Consider the following 10,000-nt stretch of genomic DNA (forward strand, 5'->3'; position numbering starts at 1 on the left):
TTTTGATTGGATGGCGATTTTATCAAACAGCCGGCGCGAAAAAAACGTCGTTCACAATGAGTTATTTCTCACTTGCAGAGACCTCAATTTTCTTGCACAATGAATTAATACCGACACCTGCTTAAAAGCTGTTGCTTTATGAACAAATTTCAGAAGTTTATATGGTAATTGAAATGCGTGGAAATCAGCTGTTTATGATACTCGCAGTTCTTAAGGCGAATGAATATTATAAGGAAAACGGTGTCTGTTGTTTCGAGTCTGTTACATTAATTAAGGCACCCGATGAGTCGCTTCGGTAAAATATCCGTGTTTGAGATGGAATAACAACCTCATTTATTTGAATTCAACAGTTATATAGCTGCGATGAAAAGTTGGGGATTCTTAAATGAAAAGCAAGTTTATCATTTCTGGAACTTTCGTTTCATGAAAATACACTCGAAATCGCATAAAATATATAACAGAGGTGCCAAAACGACTATGCTTGAAAAATGATAAAACTGAAAACAAAATTAAAGTTGTTGACAGCCGCTGAAGAACTTAGCATAACAATCGTCCACAAATGAAAACAAAGCTAGCGCTGCATCATCAAGCTTGCTATTAGATCAATGTATTTCAGGATTTCAGCTGGAATCAGTTTCTGATGATGAAATTATGATAAAATAAAGAAATTGGCTGGTAGAAATGATACGAACGAAGACTAAATTTTCTTTGGGTTTTACATTATTGATGGGACCAATGACCATCTCAAGTTCGGAAATCTACATACTGTTGAAATTAAATCGCTTTCTCGCCTAAAAGACCCGAATTTACGTAACGTCTGAGATAAAACTGTTTATTTTCTTGCCCTCTACTGCTAAAACACTGTGGCTAAGGAATGTTCTGTATTTGAATACCCCACAACCAGAGTAGTCTAGAATGAGGCGCAAAAAGCTCTCAGTTGTCAGCTTATAATATATTCTGGTATTTTTCAATCGGTCATGATCGATATGAATCATTACAGATATTTATGTCCGGCATAATGTCACCGAATAAAATGCTTTTCTTTTTCGCACCTACTATTTATTTTAGTCTGACTTTTTTTAATGAATAGTTGCAACGTGTTGGGTGGGAGAAAATGCGATAAGCCTTCTCTTCAAATATTCTTTTTCTGGGGGTGATCTGACATGGCCTCAGTGTTTCGATTAAGTTTAGGGGAGTTTTCAGCTTACGCCAAACGGCTATTTTCTTGATCTAGATAGAGCTGTATATTATTTTGCATTTGGCACATTATTGCCAAAGAGACAGCCGAGCAAAGAGTGACGCGAGACTGACAAGGCGGCAGCCTTAATAGAGCCGAAGCGCGAGAGTGTAAAATTTCGACGGGCTTCAGAGAAACTGTAGTGTAAGATATTAAGGGAACAAAGGCCGTTTATCATGTGACTTCAAGAACTAATGCAAGCGCGCGTATTGATGTGCGATCATTTGACGCGACATTAAAATAAAGCCGTTCAAAAATTGCAGCAGTACTTTCAATATAATTGTAAAACACGTTGAACAGCTTTTACATTGTTGTTCGAGATACAAAGTGTGCAAAGGTTTTTACTTGCATTTCTATTGTTAGTCAGTACTTTGAAATTTAAAGAAAATAATAATACAGCTACTATTCAGTTGGGTTCCAAAAATGACACTCCTGATACAAATCTGCAGGGTTTTCGTTTGAGACCGGCGTTTCGTCTGATGGTTTCCCATTTCATGTCCTATGCTTTGATGCCAAAATTTGAGGGGTTTGTTTTTAGCGGAGCTCCGCGCGCGCGCACCTTAGTTAAGAAAATATGATAACCCATCGCTGCGAGAAATTTTGGTTTTATACCCATGACGTCATCGACCGTCCGTACGTCCACCGATCCATGTATGACAATGTGATCAGTATCATACTAGTTTACAGCATACATCTTTGATACTGGACATCCATGTTTTGATCAATTAACACATGTCAAAACAAGGTATCCTCTGACCAGTATCACGTGACCATATCGCTGGCTCAAGCTTAGAGCTCACCGAGATCAGCTTTTTTTTTAAAGTTGACCTCTGACCAGGTAATGGTTTTCGATTGAATTGCAGGCTCAATCCAGGTTAACTCACCTAAACTTAAGTGAGGCTTCCTTTTTTCACGCAGTTTATGTGGCTCCACGCGGCTACACGGGCATACTACGTCAACTATAGTTCTTACACAGTCAACGCTTTTCGTGTTCCGGTGGAAAACAAGTTTGGAAAATGTTTTCTTTGTACATTTTTCGCTAGTTTCAATCCAGTTTGACATATCATGATAGCTGTAGTCCACACTGGCGGCTACGCTGTTATTCAAGTCAAGCATCGGAAGGACATAAACTTAAAGCTGAGTGTTTATTTTTTAATTTGCTTAGAGCTGCTCTTTTCTCTGTATTGCAATTTATGGCATATCTTTAGAAGCTCTGATAAGGTTACATGATGCCTGGTGGAAGAAGAAACGAATGGAGAGCGAAAGAGAACGACAACGACAAAACAGAATACCAGTAATAGCTGATACTTAGTAGAAGAAGTTACTCCACAAATTATTTCCTAGGGCACTAAACCGTTTGTTGTTTTTTTTTTTTAAGTGGTTTAATCGGTTTTTCCTTTGTAGAGGAATGAAAATTGAATTTTTATTGTCAATTGGAATTAAATAACAATTATCTGTACTCTTTTGGACATAAAGAAAAAGTTGATTTGTTTGTTTGTTTTGCTATGAAATGCGAGCGAACAAATGCTTTTTAATCCGTTTGCCCAACTGGATAAATTTTACTAGCTTGTGTTTTCAACAATTTGTGTAAAGCACCTAAACGTTATGTAAGTGTTGGAGCGGATCTTGTTTGAAGTTTGTCCTTTCTTGGTTGCATTGCCGCATTTTACGATAAAAATCGATATCGCATGAATCACGAAACGATGAGAACGATATCGGTTTTTCGAGTGAAATTTACTTTGGAATTCATCAGTTTGGCAATGAATTTTTCTTGAACTGCATGAATTTAAAAAGAAAACAAGCACACCCTCAGCGAGCGAATGCCGGGAAAAGAAAAAAAGCCATTTCAGAGTCAACTGTCAATAGCCAGCGAATAGGAATCACTCTAAAATTAGAAGCTATTAGAAAAAAAAAACTTTGCCAGTTCACGGACAAATAGTTTTACTGATGCACTTTATTTCACTTTATCTCCAAAACGAGATCATTCACATTTTAATATATTTCACTGAAACACGCCAGGTTGGTTTGTTTATTTTCACTAACCCTACTGGCAGTAAGAATAAAGAACTAGGGAGCTCCGCTTTTAGGCTTGGCTAAAGTGATTCTTGGGTTCAATTTAATTTCCATTTCCTGAGGGGGTGGGGGGGGGGGGGCATGCTTCCAGACCCCCATAGATAGCTCTCGACGTCGGCGTTCGCAAGGCGCCTTGGGGCGCGAAAAATGTTACGTCCGGTGCTTTCAGAAATACGTCCGCTACTTTACAAAACTATCGTTAACCATGCTATGTGTTATATTGACTTTCTCGTTGGCACTTAGTGATAGCTACTTCTAGTTATAATGTCGTGAAAACATATCAACGAGAAATGATTTTAGTAGTCCGGGCATGAACGAAATTTGAGGACATTTAATTTTATATATCGACATGCTCTTCGATGAAAAAGGCATTTATCTAGCAGTTTACTCTCAAGTATTGCGTTCAGTAGCTCCATTACTTAGTTTCACGCCAAATCTTTCTTCGGTGCATGTCACTAAAGTTGTGGGGGGGGGAGGGGAGGAATTTGGAGTGGGCATTGAGGGGGTTTCAGCATTGGTACTTCATTTTCAAACCAATAGAACCCTGGCCTAGCTCATCAATCGCTTTTTCTAATGTGCAAATTTCGGATGTTCTCAAATTAGCCTTTGGCCTGGGGAGCTACCTCTGATCGGTTTGTCCCTTTTTTTAAACATCTTCTCTCTGAGAAAATGCTTTTCCCCAACCTAAGGGGTACCTAGCTTACCTAACTTAACCCGAAGGTCTGTCCTTGTGTGGGCCCATTTCCATTAATAGGGCTAACGCTCATATGGTTCATATTGGGTTGAAAACTAGCACTTCACATTACACTCTAATCAGTTATGTCTGTTCAAATATTAGTGCTACGCGGCCAACGTTTGCAAAACGTAACCCTTCCTTGTACTCCTAACTTACGTATATTCAAATCCCTGATTTCTTTTCCGTGCTTACTTGAATAAAAAATATCGGCATAATCAAAGTCCTTCATCCCCCTCCCCCTCCCCCTCCCCAAAATAAAACATCCTCGCTTTTGTTCTTCAGTTTTAATTAATGGGTAAGAATTATTTGTGTGTTTAGTTTTAAGGAGACCTATATAAGGCGCGGTAAGCCTTGAAGTGGAGGAGCTGAAGGCGGGGATCTATAATATTACTTTTTGCATCATTCTCGCCAACGTGCGCACAAGCATGTTAAGCATTTTCAAACCTTTCCTTTGGCAGCATTTATGAATTAGATTAAACTTAGGTCCCAATTGATTTACTCGAAACCTGTGTAGCCCACTGGATGTTTAAGTATACACTAATAAATACTCGAGGCAAAAACTTACCAGGGAGAGGAGTTATATAGCGAGAGTAAAATCAGAAGAACAAGGCGAATCCAAGCAAGAAACTTTATTGTAAGCTACAATGTTGTAGCTGCTCTGTTCAAATTGGGAAATATCTGTAAGTGAGTTTTTCTGTGGGTTTCAGCTTCATTCAATTTCGTTTTTATTATATTTTTTTCGATTATCATTTTGTTGCATGATTTTATGTCCCTGTAATAAAGATCCTGTGCGTTTGAAGTTTACCCCGAGTCAGTAGTTCTGCTGAGCAAGATAAACTTTCTAAACAAACCGTGGTTCTGGGTTGGTGGGGAGTGAACTGAACACGAAAATTTGTTTTTATCAAACGAGTTCATAACTAAATTAAGCCAGGAGCCCATCTGGAGCGTGCAACCTCCATACAGCGTCTGTGAAAGGGCGTTTTCACAAGTAGGTTTATTTTTAGACTTCCCGCGAATTAGGTCAAAAAACAAAGGCAGTTCCGGTTCGGTGACCCTATGACGTCAACTTAATTTCTTGTAATTGGTCATCGGCTCCTGTGGGAGTCTCATTCGCGGGAAATTCAATCTAAAAATAAATCGGTCGGTGAAAACGCCGTTACACGAACACAGTAGGGTTGTAGGCTCCGGGTCAGTGGGTTCCTGATTAAGCGCCATAACAACGATTTGTGAACTGACATTTCGAGCATTAGCCCTTCGTTCGCCCTTTGTAAAGGAATCCAGGTGGCCCTCGGATTCCAGATCCCAGCCCATACGATTCCGGATCCCGAATAGTGGCAACCTCGTTCCCAGGGTCTCTCTTCTCCGCAACAACAAAGGAGGCAGAGAAGAGAGACCATGGGAACGAGGTTGGAATAGTGGATCCCGGATATCGGATGCCGAGGCGTGAATTCTGGATGCGAAGCTCACGCGTCCCACCAAATCTGTGGATTCTGGATTCCATACAATCGATTCCGGATTCCGATTCCTGGAGTTTATATCTCTACCAACAAATGCTGGTCAACGCTGATATTCGACAAAACTTTACAGTAGAAGAAGTCAATCTTGAAAAACAAAAATAACCAAAGGAAATTCTACCAAAAAGTTGAAAACATTCCATAAACGTAGGATCGTCGAGGGGCTAATGATCCAACAATTCCGTCCCAGTCGTGACCGTCCGCACGCATCCATGCATATATATCTTATGTAATTCCCGTTGGAAAATGTTTGGAAACATAAGAAATAACTTGTTTGTTCAGACGTCTGAAATAACTTGTTTGTTCAGACGTCTGAACAAACAAGTTATTTCTTATGTTTCCAAACTTTTTCCAACGGGAATCACATAAGATATATATGCATGGATGCGTGCGGACGGTCATTTTTAACCCTGATGATGGCAAACAGCCGAAAAAGTTTGATTTTAACATTTTAATTTCACAAAAAAATTACCTTGTAAATAGCATATATTTTACCTAAGCGAACATTATGGACATGAAACAAAACGTTTACGCCAATCCTGGATTAAGCTAATAGGCTTTCGAACAAAGAACGAGGCTCGGATACCGAAGCCTCATTTCCTGGATCCCGGATTCCGGATATTTTCACATCAGGCAACCTCGTCTTTGATCTTCTCACATAATTTCTTTTACTTTCGGTGGTTGATTGAAATACCTTTGTGGCTAACTCATTTGATAAAACAGATCTTCGGGGATCTATAATGTACATCATGATTGACGGGAGGTCTGAGTGCTGCACAGAAAAGTAAGGGAACTAAAAAGACCGGGCAGTTTTGTCTAAATTCAAACCCGTTGTGACAATTTCATGATCCTACTACAAAATCTGCAGTCAAAACATCAACCATAAAAGACTATTTTGATGTGTTAAAATTTTAGCTTCGCAATGAGGCTTACGGAAAATAAAATAACATTGCGGTTCAGAGACTCGGAATAATTAGCTTGTCTTATTCCTCTAAATCTCCGAAATTAGCCTATTTATGCCCGAAAAATAACTGTCAGATTCATATCCGCCTATAAAATACCGCACTGACCAATCAGCAGGATCCAATCAAATCTGACAGTGATTCAGAATCAGATATATTGATGATTAAAAACATGCGCGCTCACTTATATCTCACATAAAATAATTAATGTTTTAGACTACATTTTATTTAAATATGCTAAAAATACTACACGAAGGCGAGGAAAAAAAAATTGCACACAAAAGTATTTCGTGACCGGCACGCGACAAAATCTATGCGAATTAACAAATTGGTGTCAGTTTTTCATGCGTCTGTCCCTGTTATTGATCATGAATTTCGTCATAACATTGTCGTGTGGATCCACGAGGCGATCGCCGAGTCAAAATTAAGTCAAAACACGAGAAGAACACGAGACAAAAATGCGAGAAACTTCAATCTGACGCGAGCAATATCGTGTCATTATCGCATAAATTATAAATTTATGTGTCTGTCCGCTTATTGACAATAAAAATTAGCCAATGAGCTTGCGTGACGTTTTGCAGTCATTGCCAGATATACGTTATAGCCTTGGTCGGAGGGAAGATTTAATTTCTTGTTCAAATGCTCTCTGCATGCTACAAGCCTCTGAGAAATACTACTATTCGTTTACAGAGAAACAACAGCAGGAGATCCTACGTGTGACTTCAAAGGAAAGCAGCAGCTGAAATACACCAGCAAAATTTACAATATACGTGTTTGCGATTATGTCAATGTGACATTAAGTGAAAATGGCATCTTTAGGATATCATTTACTAGCGTTATGTTCCAGAATTGCGCTGTTAAATGTTTACGGACGTCAAATATCCTTTGTTATTCAAATTTGACACTGTGAAACGAACAAAAGAAGCCATTTCAACAGTCAATAAACCTGGTTGGCGTGTCAATAAATAATGGGTGAGGCCACGGGTCGCGTTCAGCTACAAAACGTAACAGTTCTAAATTTGGTTTTGTCAGGAAACATTATGACCTTGCTCCGCATGTGGAAAGTATTTTAGTTTCATAATTCTTAACGCATAGTTGAATGAAAATTTCAAGACGTTGTTCAATACAAACTGCCTTATTAGAGCCAGAAAGAGCGATACGGTCAGAAAATGGATTATATTCAAAGAAAGAAATTAAAAACATTCTTGTGTAAATAAAATAAGAAAGATATCAAACAAGGCCGTGGAATCAATTGAAAAGGGAGGATTACATTTTCAATTACAGCGACACATTGGTCCTGCCATTGTTGTTGGAGTTATAGCTATGACAGCACTCAGGTAGAATAGAAAAATGAAATGACATGAAATATCCGGCCATCAACAGAATCTTTCTAAAATAATTAGAGTTAAGAGCGAGGATTTATTTTGATTCGGACTTATTTATATAGCCTGTCAAAATGGCGTCTGCTGATTTCTCACTTCCGATGTTAACATTAGGGCCATTTATACGGGAGAAAATAAGACGCGTCTTAAAGACGTTAACTGCTCGTAGAACGTCTTATTTTAGACGCGTCTTATCTTGGAACAGAATTTTCGGCTGTTCTTTTTTCGGCCGCGTCTTAAATAACATATGGTTTCGCGTCCTTAATAAGACGTGAACTATATTAAGTGCGCATGCCTGTCACATGCGTGACGACAACAACAACATCTTCATTCACTCGGGCTAACAAAATGGCTTCCCAGTCAGGCTCAAAAACACCAACAGAACAGAGAAACAATTGGACTTTGGTGGAGGAGAAAGAGTTCCTCATCCTTTGCCGGGAACCGTCAATCGCGGAACAACTTGACAACTGCGTGACAAGAGTCGGTGTATGTTATTTTTTGTTTTAATTCATTTGAATTAAAAGGGTTTTCAATTCGCAACTTTGCGGATGAAAAGTGCAATGGTGGTAACTGTGAATAAACAGTTATTCTTCGAGGGTGTGCTAGCTTTATAATAATAAATAACCAAATAAGACGCGAACCAGTATACGAGATGTTCGTGTCTTATGTAGGACGCAAACCTATAAATGGTACAGTTCGCGTCCTATACACTTTAGAGGTTTTGCACGTCAGCCATGATGCATGGCAGGAACAATAGATTATTTTTCCTATGGGAACAAATGTTCTTTCTAATGCAAAACATTTTCATTGTTCCTGTCATGCAACATGGCTGCCGTGCAAAACCTCTATTTAAGACATGTCTTATTTTCTCCGATCCCGTATAAATGACCCTATTATCTTCAATCAATTGAACATATTTGGACTGGAACTAGCTTGCAATGGAGGCTAATGCGGGGAAATCTTTTCAAATGCAAATACTTTTCAATATATTCCCCCGCATTAGCCTCCATTGCAAGCTAGTTCCAGTCCAATACTAGGAATACGAATATGGTCTATTCGAGCAATAGATGTTACATTCAGTAGAGAATAACAACATGGTTAGAGCCTTGAAGCATGAAAAAATAATATCTTTTACCGAGGTTAACCACCTCATTCATTACAAAAGCGAGAATATAACGTTTCCACAGAATATAATTGTCAACTGAACTTCATGTTCAATGGCCTAGCTTAATTCAAACGAGTCTCCTATACTGAACTCGGTGGTAGAGTATTCGAATTAGTAATCAGCAACTTAGGTCATAGTTTCGACTCCGCCAAAAGAGCACTTGTTCTGTAGAATTTTATGCGAAGACATGCATTTGACTCTTTAAGTTGGCTGAACACAGTTTTTCCTCGGTCAGTGGTATTCATTGAAGACCGGTGCAGATTTTTTGAAAACAAAACTAATATGGCGAGTAATATGGCGAGTTTTTTTTCCTTCTCGCGATGTTTTGAGACCAAGAGCTGTTGGCTGTCTTACTAAATTTCTCGCAATTTCGTCGTCAATTACCTTCGGTTGTTTCATTTACTTTATAAATGAATTCAAAACACTTTCCTGACAACCATAAAGAAATGGTGACAAGTCAAAGGACTAGTTTGATCCTATCTCTATAATTCAAAGTGGAGGCATCATAGTTCATTAGAGGAAACTGGGTTACGAAACCCGACAAATTTCTTTGTTGTAGGTTTTTGTTCTCTTTTTTGGCCTTGCCGGGCACAAAACACAATAGTTGTTTCAGGCTCCGTACTGAAGAACTAACCAATAGAAACGTGTTGATTACGTAATTCATGCATAGTGTATGAGCGCAAAACTAAAGATTGTGCACGGTCGTGGACTATCCAACCTAAATCTTGGCATCTTTCTTTGCTCTTTTGATGTTTTGCGAGCTTCCAAATCATTCCTCTCATTAACTATGGAGGCATGCTAAGATGCTAATTGTAAGGGTCGCTAATTCTAATTCCCTTCAGTGGGTTAGTTGTGAGTGTGCTTTGAAAGGTAAATACTAAAGCGCTTTTTTTCTAGTATTGTTCAATTGATGAGGGCAGTGGGTGCAAAT

The sequence above is a fragment of the Montipora foliosa genome, chromosome 6, assembly GCF_036669935.1.
Source record: "Montipora foliosa isolate CH-2021 chromosome 6, ASM3666993v2, whole genome shotgun sequence".
Taxonomy (NCBI): Eukaryota; Metazoa; Cnidaria; class Anthozoa; order Scleractinia; family Acroporidae; genus Montipora; species Montipora foliosa.